This window comes from Diabrotica virgifera, chromosome 5, assembly GCF_917563875.1.
Source record: "Diabrotica virgifera virgifera chromosome 5, PGI_DIABVI_V3a".
In the NCBI taxonomy this organism is placed as follows: Eukaryota; Metazoa; Arthropoda; class Insecta; order Coleoptera; family Chrysomelidae; genus Diabrotica; species Diabrotica virgifera.
In genome coordinates this window covers 6,774,415-6,787,984 of record NC_065447.1, presented here as the reverse complement: position 1 = coordinate 6,787,984, position 13,570 = coordinate 6,774,415, and the positions used below count along the sequence as shown (strand labels likewise).

Below are 13,570 nucleotides of genomic sequence, written 5' to 3'. Positions count from 1 at the left end.
TAAAGCAGTCTATAAAGCCTGTTTTATCTAATATGTACATAGTCAATTTGGTTTTTCATCGGTATGATGCTTTTACATGTAATACACAAAAAATAACCCTACCTAGGCTGAATATTTCAACATCAACAATATCTTTTTGCCATTAATTGTAAATTTAAAAGTATTTTTAAACGAAAAACGTTGAAGGAAAGAAAACTTTCATCTTTTTTTTATCATACCTCGCACTATGAACAATATTGTAGTTTGATTTGCAATTGAACTATCTGACGGTGTTCTGTGTTTTTTTTTTTTCTTATCCTGTATACTCTTTCCGGATTAAAGCATCCAAAATAGATGGTTCCAGTTTCCAGTGTATCTGATGTCTTTAGTTTTGTTCGGAACCATTTTTTTTAGTAAGCTTAGTTTACATATAAGTAAATGTTTACGGTATAACTGTAAAATTATTAAAATAATTACACGAAACATTTCAACTAGTCCAAAATAGAGCGGAAATGAAATTCTTTCTCTTTCGATCGCATTAGCGTCCAACGTATTTGGTAGATCCTCGTTTCGTTTATATTTTAATCTTTTTTTCAATTCAAAGCGAAGTTTCTAAAACCTAAAACGAAACGTATATATCGGTACTTTACTTTACCATAGCGAGCTGGCCGCTGAAATTTAAACGTAAGTCCAGATTTCGACATCTTAAGCTAATAGGTAGCAATTAATAGCAATTTTGAGAAAATGAGTCTTGATTGGTGTATCTCTTTCTAAACTACCATTAAATATATCACGAGAATTTTTTTATTAACACGGTTCTCATAACCTTCACGGAATTTCTATTAAAAGGTTAGGTTATTTTCCAATTTCGCGTAAAAAGTAGGTTGGATGTTGAATTCGATAGAAAAACAACTAAGTGGATAATTGCATTCAGTATAGAGCTTCAAAAAAAGAAAACATTTATGTTTTTGATACACATGTTAGTATTTTTCATTAGATAATATTGGAGAGGACCACAAAAAATCAAATGTTGGATATTAAAAGATAAAAAAAGAACGTCAATTCATGGCAAGAAGAATCGAAAAATGTGTTGGAATATGTAAAGAAGTCCTAATACAATTCAGAGGAAAATGGACAGTCATTAAAGATACTTTTATTAATACTTGGAAAAACGTCAGGAAAGAATTTTGAGAATAAAGAGACTTGGTGGTAGTCAAACAAAGTTCAATAAAAATAAAAAAAGAAGAGAAAATTATATAAACAGTGCCAAGAAAATAGATCGGACACAGATCTTCAAAACTATAATGTAGCCAAAAAGGAAGTTAAAGTAGCGTTAGTAAAACATAAAGCAGAAGCGTGTAGACCAGGCGCATCTGTAAAAATATTAGTAAGTACATTTGGATGTTGAGAGGTGACTCATATTTTTTGCAGAAATTGCTTGGAAATAAATCATATAATAATAATTGTTATCCTCCCACTCACAAATGTCCGGAACATTGTTTAAATAATCAAAATGTCAAAAAATGAAGGAAAAAGTCGATTTTTTCTTGGTTTTTCGATTATAACTTTAAAAGGATTAATTTCTGAGAAAAGTTGTACTGACATGAAAGTTGCGTAATTAAATTTCCTATAAGATAGGATTGGTTAAAAGTTTTAAATGTTGTCACCCTTGTTGCAAAATAGCAACAATTGCAAAAAAAAACATAAAAAACAAGTATTCCCATTTTACCTTTTTCAACCATTTATGCTAGACCTGGGACCTTCATATTTCACCCAGAAAAAGTTTATAATACAATAAAATATATTGTAAATTTCATTAAGATCGGTTCAATAGTCTTTGCAAAATAAATTGTGCAATCCAGCTTTCGCAAAAAAAAATGCATTTTTTCAAAATGTTGCAGGACTGAAAATAAAGCATACAACAAGTTGATTTTTTTTTACATATAGAAGAATACTGTACCTTTCATTTGCAATTTGCAAAATTAAAATCGGTTAACTATCACTGCGTCAGGAATTTTTTTAAATAAACATTAATTTTTGGTGCTACGCGCAGGACAGCGGATACGTTTGCTCTGATTGGGCATTCCAATGACCTTTGATAATGATTGATAAATTTTAATTTTTAGTACATTTCGATATAAATAAATAAATTTGTTTATTGCAAAATAAAAACACATACTCTGTCCTTTGAAATAACACGCTTTTTAGCAAAATCTTTCTTTGTACATATATTTTAACTTAGAGAATAAAAAAGTTTATTATTTTTAAACATAATATGCAATTGTTTAAACAATATTTCACAAACAATAATCAAAATAGTTTGATTTTTGTGGAATTAAAATATTAAAATACAACGAAATATAGAGTAAGAAAATAATATATTAGATAAAGATATGAATAAATCTTGGTGGAAATCAACTTGTGTGAATCGAACACCGCTGTCCTGCGCGTAACACCAAAAATTATTGTTTATTTTAAAAAATTCCTGACAATGTGATAGTTAGCGATTTTAATTTTGCTAATTGCAAACGAAAGGTACAGTATTCTTCTACATGTAAAAAAAAATTGAACTTGCTGTCTACTTTATTTTCAGTCCTGCAACATTTTGAAAAAATGAATTTTTTTGCGAAAGCTGCATTGCAAAATTTATTTTGCAAAATCTATTAAGCTGATCTTAATGAAATTTACAGTATTATTTTATTATATCATAAAGTTTAAAGTGGGTAAAATATGAAGGTCCTAAGTGTAGCATAAATGGTTGAAAAACGTAAAATGCGAATACTTGTTTTTTATGGTTTTCTCGCAATTATTGTTATTTTGAAACAAAGGTGACAATTTTTAAAATTTTTAACCAATTCCATATTGTAGGACATTTAATTCCGCAACTTTTATGTCAGTGAAACTTTTCTTGGATGTGAATACTTTTAAAGTTATAATCAAAAAACGAAGAAAAAAATCGAATTTTTCCTTCATATTTTGACATTTTGATTATTTAAACAATGTTCCGGACCATTCTGAGTGGGAGGATAATATTATTATTTGAGTTATTTTCAAGCAATTTCTGCAAAAAAAATTTGAGTCACCTCTCAACGTCCATCTCAAAACAGATGCGCCCTGGACTAGTAAGTATACAAATATATATGTATATGTACACGATCAACTTGATACCAGGGAAGGAGAAACAAAGGCATAAATAGCCAAACAACAGCAACAAAAGGGGAAATCGTTCAAGCACTCCATCAATAAATGAAAGAAAATCAGTTAGACCAGATGATATTCCTGGGGAAGTGTGAAGAACATTAGCAGAGACAGAACAGGGTAAGAACAATAACTTGATTTTGTTTCTCGATAATTCTACAGGAAGAACAGTGAAAGAGAGAAAAATTTAGCATAATAACCGCCAATTTACAACTCGGAACACAGTACAGAAAAAAAATTATTGTTAACAAAATAGAAGGAAAAGCCATAATATTAAAGAACGATATAACCATTAATTATTTATATTTCTAGAAATAGTCACGTAGACATTGCAACCGTTTTTATATTAAAAAACTAGATAATATCCTCTATTTTCTTTCGTCATTGTCCTGTCTCTTTTCACTATTATGTCGCAGATTTGTAATTGGCAACACCTTTCAACGTTCACACCAATGCCCTCAGTGGGGTAAGTGCGAAATGTCTAAACGGTGGTACATGTACAACTTGGAACAAAGCGAGGGTTTAACAATTTCTAGAAAAAGGGGAATGTATTTTGAAAGATCATGCCTTTTTTCAACGGAAAAGTACAGAATCGTTGCTAGGGTTGTCCCCTCTAAGGATAAATATGAAGAAATTTTCGAATGGCATCTTTTGATTGATTTTTCGAAGAAAACCCGTAAAAGCTGTCGAAATCTTCATTATGCAAATAATGAAGATATAACTGACATAAATGAAAGTTAAATTCTGTACTGATAAGTAAAAAGGTCTTAAGTAAAAAAACATCGATTTTCATTAAGTTTTTTAAATCGTTAAAAAAATCTAGAGAAGATGATTGAATTTCAACGCTATTTGACACATTGTTTCAAGTATTAAAATATAGATGAAAATCAGTCGATTTCTATTACTTTTTATCGATTTTTTAACCTACTAAAAAACTTTTTAAAATCGATATTTTTTTACTTAAGACTATTTTACTTGTCATTCAAATTATATGAATGCCACTGGACAAATGGTCACAAGAAAAGAAAGAACATTCCAGTTTCCATTAAAATGAAATCTTACTTGTAGAGGAGGAAAACTCAGGTGATGAGAAATATGAAAACTCTTCGTAGTCCTTAGTAGGCCGAAATGGTAGGAAGAAAAGGTACAAAGGGTTGAACAAATGCAAGAATGACCAGAAATAATTTAAAAGAAAAATTCCACCGTAAATCTTACTTAATTATCAAAGAAGATAATCACGCAAACAAAACACCCACACATTATCTTATTGTTTGTTGAATATTACCATTTTAATTTTTAACTTAAATGCTAACCATTATACACTGGCGGGCAAAAAATTTAGGTCACTAGATGAATTATACACGTTTGATGCCTCGAATTTCCTAAATCTTTTGTTCGATTTGAGTGGTTTTTTTAGTATGTTATAGCTTTATTATGTAAAAATCAATGTGTTAATATTGTTGCTAGACAGGTAAATGTCATTTTATACCGGATGTAACAATCGTACTGTGTTTTTTCCTTAAAGTTCGGAACACTCTGTGGAATATTATAGCATAGATTAAATATTGAAATTAAAACTCAATTTGTAGCCTTAGATTTTCTTAACATTTTATTTTTTGATTCATTTGCTTATGTTGGATAATAAAGAAGTTAGGTACTTTAACAACTAGCTATGTTCCTTTTCAATACAGGGTGTTTCTAAATAAGTGCGACAAACTTTAAGGGGTAATTCTGCATGACAAAATAATGACCGTTTGGTTTGTCAACATATGTCCACAAATGCTTAATTTCCGAGATACGGGATGTTGAATTTTTTCTTACAAATTGACGGTTTATTTGTTGCTCTAAAACCGGTTGAGATATGCAACTGAAATTTGGTAGGTTTTAAGAGGTAGTTATTTCGCATTCTTTGACATACAATTAAGAATTTTATATTCACCATTGGCGTGCATACGGGATGCATCTAAAATATTTATACCCGTATGCACGCCAATGGCGAATATAAAATTATTATTTGTTTGTCAAAAAATCTGCAATAACTACCTCTTAAAACTTACCAAATTTCATTTGCATATCTGAACCGGTTTTAGAGCAACAAATAAACTGTCAGTTTGTAAGAAAAAATTCAACATCCCGTATCTCGGAAACGAAGCATTTGTGGACATATGTTTATAAAGCAAACAGTAATTATCTTTTCATGCAGAATTACCCCTTGAAGTTTGTCGCACTTATTTAGAAACACCTTGCATTGAAGAAGAACATGGTTATTTATTATCCAACATAAGCAAATGAATTAAAAAAGAAAACGTTAGGAAAGCCTAAGCCAAGCCGCACACCAAAGAAACATGAAACGAAAAACACGAAACATGAAACGAAAAACATGTTTTATGAAAAGAAAACACTGCTAAAAAAATCTCAAAGTCCGCCTACTAATGAAACGAGTGTGATTCATGCTCATGACACATTTTTATTTTCGGAGAGTCTCATAAATGGCCGGACGTATATTTGTTTAGCAGTGGTTTATTTCCATGAAACGTAATTTACGTTTCATGTTTCTTTGATGTGCGGCTGGGCTTAGGCTACAATTGAGTTTTAATTTCAATATTTTATCTATGCTATAATATTCCACAGAGTGTTCCGAACTTTAAGGAAAAAACACAGTATGATTGTTACACCCGGTATAAAATGACATTTACCTGTCTAGCAACAATATTAACACATTGAGATTTTTAAATAATAAAGCTATAACATACTAAAAAAAACCACTCAAATCGGACAACAGATTTAGGAAATTCGAGGCATCAAGCGTGTATAATTCATCTAGTGACCTAAATTTTTTGCTCGCCAGTGTAGAACTTGTTTCTATAATTTAGAATAAAATGTTTACAAATTGCTACAGAGAATAAAAAAATGATTAGATTTCTTTTCTTAGAACAGAATAAAAATACAGACAGATACAAATCGACAAACAAACTCGTGATATTATGGAAAAGTCTAAGGAACTAAACTTATATTGGACTAATTTTCTAATTAGTCTTCTTCGGTCCATCTTTGGACATTCTTCTTCGGGTGCTATGTCCGTTTATCGAACGTTAGCGATCATGTTGGCTATCATAACTTTATTCGCAGCAGATCTGAAGAGCGATTCCGAAGTGTGACCAAACCATTGCCTCAAATTTCTTAACCAAGATGTTCTTCTTGTTCCTCGACTTCTTCTGCCTAATATTTTACCCTGCATAATTAGATGTAGAATGCTATATTTTTCCGGATGTCTACAAACATGCGCAAAATACTCGAGTTTTCTAGACTTTATCATTTTTACCAGTTCTCTGCCTTTCTTCATCCTGCTCAGAATAATATCATTACGCACCCTGTCCATCCAGCTTACTCTCAGCATTCTTCGATAGCACCATAATTCAAAGGATTCAACCATCTTAAGCATTCTTCCTGTTAAGGTCCATGACTCAACTCCGTAGAGAAGAACGGAAAACACGTAACACTTTAAAATTCTTATCCTAAGACTCAAATTTATGTCATGACCGCATAGAATTTTCTTGTAACGGAAAAATGCTGATTTGGCTTGAGCAATTCTGCAACGTATTTCGGTGGATGGATCCCAATTATCAGTGATTCTGCTTCCCAAGTATGTTATAGCTTCAACTCTCTTAAGTTGTACATCATTAACGTGAATTCCAGCATCGATGACATTATCCTTACTGACGACCATATATTTTGTTTTTTTGATGTTAAGGTGGAGACCATAATTACTGCATTGTGCTACCACAGAATCCAATAGATATTGTAATTCGGTATCACTACTGGCAATCAGTACAGTGTCGTCTGCATATCGGAGATTATTTATCAGTTTCCCGTTTATCACAACTCCACCTTGTATAGTACTGAGTGCCTCTTCAAACATCTTTTCTGAATAAATGTTAAAAAATAATGGTGAAAGAATACATCCCTGTCTTACTCCACGTTGAATTTGAATCTCTTCTGTGTGATCACCGTCTAGTCTAACTGTGGCTTTTTGATTCCAGTACAAGTTAGCAATGATTTTTAGATCTTTATCGTCAATATCAGTTGACCTTAGAACATCTAACATCTTAGTATGTGATACTTTGTCAAATGCTTTTTCGAAATCAAGAAAACATAGGTACACATCAGCATTTACATCTCTACTCCTTTGTACTAATACCTGCAACCCAAACAGGGCCTCTCGTGTACCTAGTCCATTTCTAAAGCTAAATTGAGTTTCGTCCAAATGTTCTTCGATTCTTTTATATATTCTCGCATGGATCACACGCAGAAATACCTTAAGTACGTGGCTCATTAGGCTAATGGTTCGATGATCATGACATTCTTTTGCCTTCGCTTTCTTAGGAATTTGTATAAAAGTAGATTTCTGTCCTTTCTGGTATAAACAAGTCAACCAATACTTTACTTCCGCAATCTCCTAGTAGTTTTAGAACCTCTTTGGGTATTTCATCAGGTCCCATGGCCTTCTTTGATTTTGACAAGCGTATAGCATCTTCCACTTCGCTTTTAGTTATAGGTGGTCCACTATTCGCGTCCGTTATGTTATGTTGTATTGGTCGATCATCCTGAAAAAGATCTTCAATGTATTTCCTCCATCGGTGCAGTTTTTGTTTGGTGTCAAACAATAGATTTCCATTTGAATCAGCTATCGCACGACTACTTATGTTTTCACACTTTGCTAATTCTTTTACCTTCTTATGCATGTTGAAAGAATCATATTTTTTTCATACTCCTCGATTTCGCTACATTCTTGGGAGAACCATTGCGCTTTAGCACTCCTTATTTTCCTTCTTATTTCAGTGTACAATAACTTATATTGGTCTTCTTTGGACATAGGCCTCCCCAATCCTTTTCCATTCTTCTCTGCCTATCGCTACAGTTATCCATCTAGAGCCCACGTGCTTCTTAATATCATCTGCCCATCTCATTTATGGCCTTTCTCTGCTTCGTTTATAGAACTGTCTCTAATTTATAAGCATTTTGTTCCATCAGACTTCTTTTTGTCTTATTTTGTATCCGGCAATTTTGCAACTTCTTTTCTAACATCCCTAACTTTGGTATCCACTCTTTTTATTATCCATTAGTCTTATGTGCAACATTTGCCTTTTCATTGCTCTTTGCGTTTTTATGATTTTGTCCAGGTTTGCTTTTGTAAACGTCCACGTTTGGTAGCCATGAGTGAGAACAGGGAGTACGCATTGATTGTATACCCAGGTCTTAAGATGTTGTGAATATATTTTGTATTTAAGGATGTAGCTTAGTTTGCCAAATGCCGCCCATGCCAGTCTAACTCGTTTTTTGATCTCGGCTGTTTTGGATTTATATTGGACTTAACTTAACTTTGTAATACATATTTCCAGTGTAATCCTCCACCTTCTACTAGTAACATGTCCTTTGTGGCCTATTCTTTAATTTGTCTGAACTACGATTTCTTTTGTCTACCTGTACCTGTTCCCTCATCTTTCTCCCCTTCTATTGTCAATAATTGCAGAATCGAGTTCGTGCAATTTCTGGTCTTCATCTAATTAATTTCTTTGGAATCTATTCAGGGAGCTGTTCCGTTTATTTGAATATTTGCTGTTAGCATATTATTATTGCTTTTAATAATTACAGGAATTTTTTTATAAACCTATTGATTGTGAGACTCTGATTTTTGGTGGCTTCTATCAATGTTTTCACCAAATTCTGACGTTGTTATGGATTCTCTGTTAGTATTACCGTATCATCGGCCAACTGGATGTTACTCAGTATGATTCTGTTAGTTTTAGCACATTATTCTCTGTTCTGTTGTGATGTGTCTGTTCGATCCTAATTTGTATGAAACATTTTAAATTGTCAATATAAATTAAAATAAAACAAGTACATTATTTCACGGGGGACGAGTAGTTTTTGGAATCGGTAACCCATAACAACAGTCAGTTAAAAACATCATAGCAATCAAATAATTTCAACCAGAAAAAATATATATTTTTTGTGGAATCTACGTTCGCTAGTGCTGTGGAATGCGCTGAAATAAAGCAACTATCAAACCATCTTTAGTTATTGTGAATTTCCTACAGCAGAAACTATTTTGCAAAAAAGATAGAACATCACGAAAAGTGCTGAAAACCCTGTTGCCTTTTTACAGTCCTCCAACGAATAAAAAGGGTCCAGAGCAAACAGTGCTGACCATGTATTTCGTATAGGTACCTACTATATGTTAAAAAATGAGATGGCACACATCCTTGTCCAATTTCCACTTTCTTGCCAATATGAACATTGTTCTTTCGGATTTCGATATCTATTGTTTTTATTCCACTGGAATAAGAAACAGAACAAAAATAAAGAACAAAAAGATCACTTCTTCCGGTAAACGTATATTCAACTAATATTGCAGATTATTTACGATACCACCATTCTATGCAGCAAAAAAATATTCCTGATATACATTTCCAATCCTTTAGAAACGTCAAACATCTTACTATAAGTGACAAATCCTCTTTTGCATAAAATGTAAAGAGATTATACGGAATGGAGTCGAATATACGCACTGCAAAAGGTATTTTAAAAATATGTAGAGGTTGGGCATTTCACTTTCGATCATGTGCAATGGATATTAAGAGATTTCGTTGCTTCTGGAACCGGTACAACAAAAATAAAATGTTATTATTGGTATTGGCAGGACCGTCGTGCAGAGGCTTCTTCTTCTTACTTCTTGTATGTAGGCTTTAAAGCCTGTTTCTTCTTCAATATTAGCCTCCTAAATTATTTAAGTTATCGCACCATCTTTATCTTTTTCTTGTTCTGCCAATACTTCTTCGTCCATTTGGTGACTTATCTCGTGCTATTCGTACTATCCTATCCTCTGCCATTCTACCAATGTGTTCGTTCCACTCCTGTTTCCGTTTTGTCACCCATCCATTTATGTCTTCTACATTGCATAATCTTCTTATGTTTTCGCTTCTTTCCCTATCCAACAGACTTTTCCCTGATATTTGTCGGAGTATTTTCATCTCTGTTGTTTCTAGTAGTCGTCTCGTTTTAGATGTGTCAGGTCTTGTCTCCGCCGTGTATGTCAATATAGGTCTAATTGCTGCTTTATAGATTCTTGCTTTTGTGTCTTGTCTTAAAGGTGTTGGTGTTTGTTCTTCCAGATTGTGTCATTAAGATATCCCGCCGGTTTACTTGCTTTTAAGCTTTGTTGCCGTACTTTTTCTTCAACATCTCCGTAGTGTGGTTATATCTATTCCCAGATATCTAAACCTTGCTTCCTGCTTTATTATTTTCCAATAAATTTCGATTTTACATCGTAGTGGGTATTTAGATGTTGTCATACATTTGGTTTTTTCTGCTGATATTATCGTATTGTATTTCTTGGCTGTTATATTGAAGATGCAGAGGCCATTGATAAAAATCGCAATTGAACAATAATTAAATGAATTGATGAACAAGCAAATTTTATGGAATTCTACTTGTATAGAGGTACAACAGTAAATGACAAGTGATTATTGTGTAGGTATCTAATTCCAAAATATTTGACTAAATTCGTGATGAAAAGCATGAACATCACCATCATTCCTCAACCTATTGCATCCACTGTTGGATATAGGTATCCTCCAATCTGAGGTGTCTACTTTCCTATCATTTTGTGCCAATAACGAAATATAAATAGAAGAAATTGCAGAATACCCAGCAAGATATTTAAGCATTAACTAGAAGAACAATATTTTGATCCGTTGTATCGTGGGCATATAAATAACAAAGAATTAAAATTATGAAAGCCTCGATAGGAATGTTGTGAAAATAAATATCCAGTTAGCAATTTATAATTATATACGAGGATCTATGGATACCAAGCTAGACCGGTTACATGGATAAAGAAAATGTTATGTTGCCATAGAGACAAAAAATAACTTAATGGGAACTGTCTGGACGTTGATCAGAAGTGTGCAAGGTTAGAAGCAAAAAAATGCAAACTTCTTAGGCCATGGATAAAATTTGGGTACATTTATTTCTACGGAACCAGAAATAAAGCAGCCATTCACTATATAGAGACACTCTTGGTTCTCCAAGCCTTAGAAAATTTAGTGTTTAAAATCTCGTGGAGCAGATCTTCAGTATTTTGGGCCTGCGAAGGAGAATCATGAACAATTTTCTGGGTAAAGGTAAAATAGTAGAAAAGATCAAGTTTTCTTCGAACTAAGAAGTGTTGGAATCCGAGAGTTTGAAAAAGAAGATAATTTTTTGGTTGAAAGGGTTAAATGCTGCACATTCTTTGCAAAAAATGTATCCAATTCTGAGTAATGAAATACTTTGACTTCTTTCTATCGTAGGCTAAGGTGTTTCCACTGTATTGTGTGCTCAATTACAATAGAAAAATTATAAACAACCCTACACTTGCAGCATAACCTCAAGGACAAGAAATAAAGGGAAAGAAGAAAGTAGTAGGCACGAAAAAATTAGCATTAACTGTGGCAACCTGATTGACATCACGTACAATGCTTAAACAAAATTTAAAAAATTGGAGAATTATTTAAAAAAAACACACATTTTTGCTTTTGTTTTGATACCGACAATACAATAAAAACAATAATACAATAATGAATCAGAGTACTGGTTAAAACGCGTTTTTTACGAGAAAAGAAGAATATACTTGATTTTCTTCTTCTTTATACATTCTGTTGTTAAAAATCTTACTTCTGTATTTGAAATTGAATAATGAGACGTAGGATTTCATCCCATATGTGTAGGATAGTTAAAAAAAATTAAGATGCACGAAGAAAAAAGTTTTTCGAAGGATTTACGTGACACAATTGGCTATACTAAGCTTTCTTTGACGTTTCGGCTTTGAGATCGGAAGTCATTCTCAGTTTTCTTTTAACTCAGCTTCAGCATTATTAGCAATAAAATAATGTAAAAATACCACAAGGCAAAGTAAAGAATGTTGACAACCAATGTAATATAAATTGCCAATTTACGCACGATAACATAGAATGTTATTTAAACATATGATTTGTATTTCTGTAAAAAAAAGATACTGCCAAAACAAAAACATTTTTGAAATGTCTTGCAGTTTTACAAATATACTTCTTTAAAAAGATCCAATTTTTTGCTAGTAAATGTTTAAATAATACATGGGACAAGCTGACAAAACTTTTGAAACACAACATTCAAACATATTTTTGCCGCTAAATTTAAAAATTCTTCAAGTATGAACTGAGTTTACTTGTAAATACATTAATGTATGTAATGTTGTACTTTACCTTATTCAGAATCCCATACAAGTCGTTAGGTCATTTCAAAGCACCAATCGTCAATAAAAAACAGTTCAAACTTGAAAACAAAATCCAATATACAGCAAAAGTACACTTAAACCACAAAAACTAATAAGCAAAAGTCACTACGTAGCAGTCCACAGAACAAAATCCGCGCACCAAAGTAATAATAGTCGCAAACCAAAACCAAAATAAACAGGGGTTGTAAAGTATAATAGGGGTAGCAACGTCTCTAGGTCGAGCCGCCACCAAGTCGTGAGATCGACTGCCGAACGAAAATTTCTGACGGTCTGGCGACTCCCTCTCAGTCGCGCTCTTTACCCCCACCACTCGAATTGAAAATTTCAGTAAATTGGAGAATTGAGATTGGTCGATTTGTGTGAATAGGGTACAATCTGTGACAGCGTGCTATGGGCGCGTAAAAAATATTGCGAATTCCTGATAGTGGCGTCAAATATGATTTTTAGGAGAAATAATACAAGTAGGTGTTACTATGGAAATTGCAATTATTGTGGGCATAAGTGCGAAGTGTTTCTCAGTAGACTCTCTCTATAACGAACACGGGTATTGAGAGGTTTCGCTTATAACGAGGTACACTGAATGTCCCATGGAATTCCAATTGGACTGTAACACCTCTATAACGAGACATATTTGGTTATAACGAGGAAAAATTAAATCGAAGAATATGTTTCTTTACCTAATTTTGGCGTGGTGAGGGAGCGTTCAAGTATTACGTAACGCAATTTTTGAAGATTTTTGACCCCCCCCTACCCCTCCCCCATGTAACGCACCGTAACGTTTTTATGTACCCCCCCTCCCCCTACCTAAACGTTACGTAACACCCAAGTCACCATTTGAACCTAAATGGAAAACTAGGTTGCGAAAAGTACCGGAATTATTATTTTAATCGCATTTGAGGTAATAATGAAAACTTACAATAATCATCCAGCCTCAAAAGTCTACTGCTGAACATAGGCCTCCTCCCCTCATTTCCAACCACGTCTATCCTGCGCCGCTCTCATCCAGTTTTTATTTAGCTTTCTTACGTCGTCTGTCCATCTTATAGGCGGTCAACCGGCACTTCTCTTGTCTTCTCTTGG

At 33.1% G+C, this 13,570-nt stretch overlaps 1 protein-coding gene across 2 annotated transcripts in view; it reads right to left on the bottom strand.

Annotated features, from left to right (window-relative positions):
• The window catches only part of LOC114340744 (zinc finger protein castor homolog 1-like), a 365,464-nt gene extending 352,739 nt beyond the window's left edge, over positions 1-12,725 (bottom strand). For both annotated transcript variants that reach the window (XM_028291549.2, XM_028291619.2), the window contains exon 1: positions 12,459-12,725. The gene's annotated coding sequence lies outside the window, so the exon portion shown is untranslated. The remainder of the gene's footprint in view (positions 1-12,458) is intronic.
• Between the last annotated feature and the right edge of the window lie 845 nt (positions 12,726-13,570).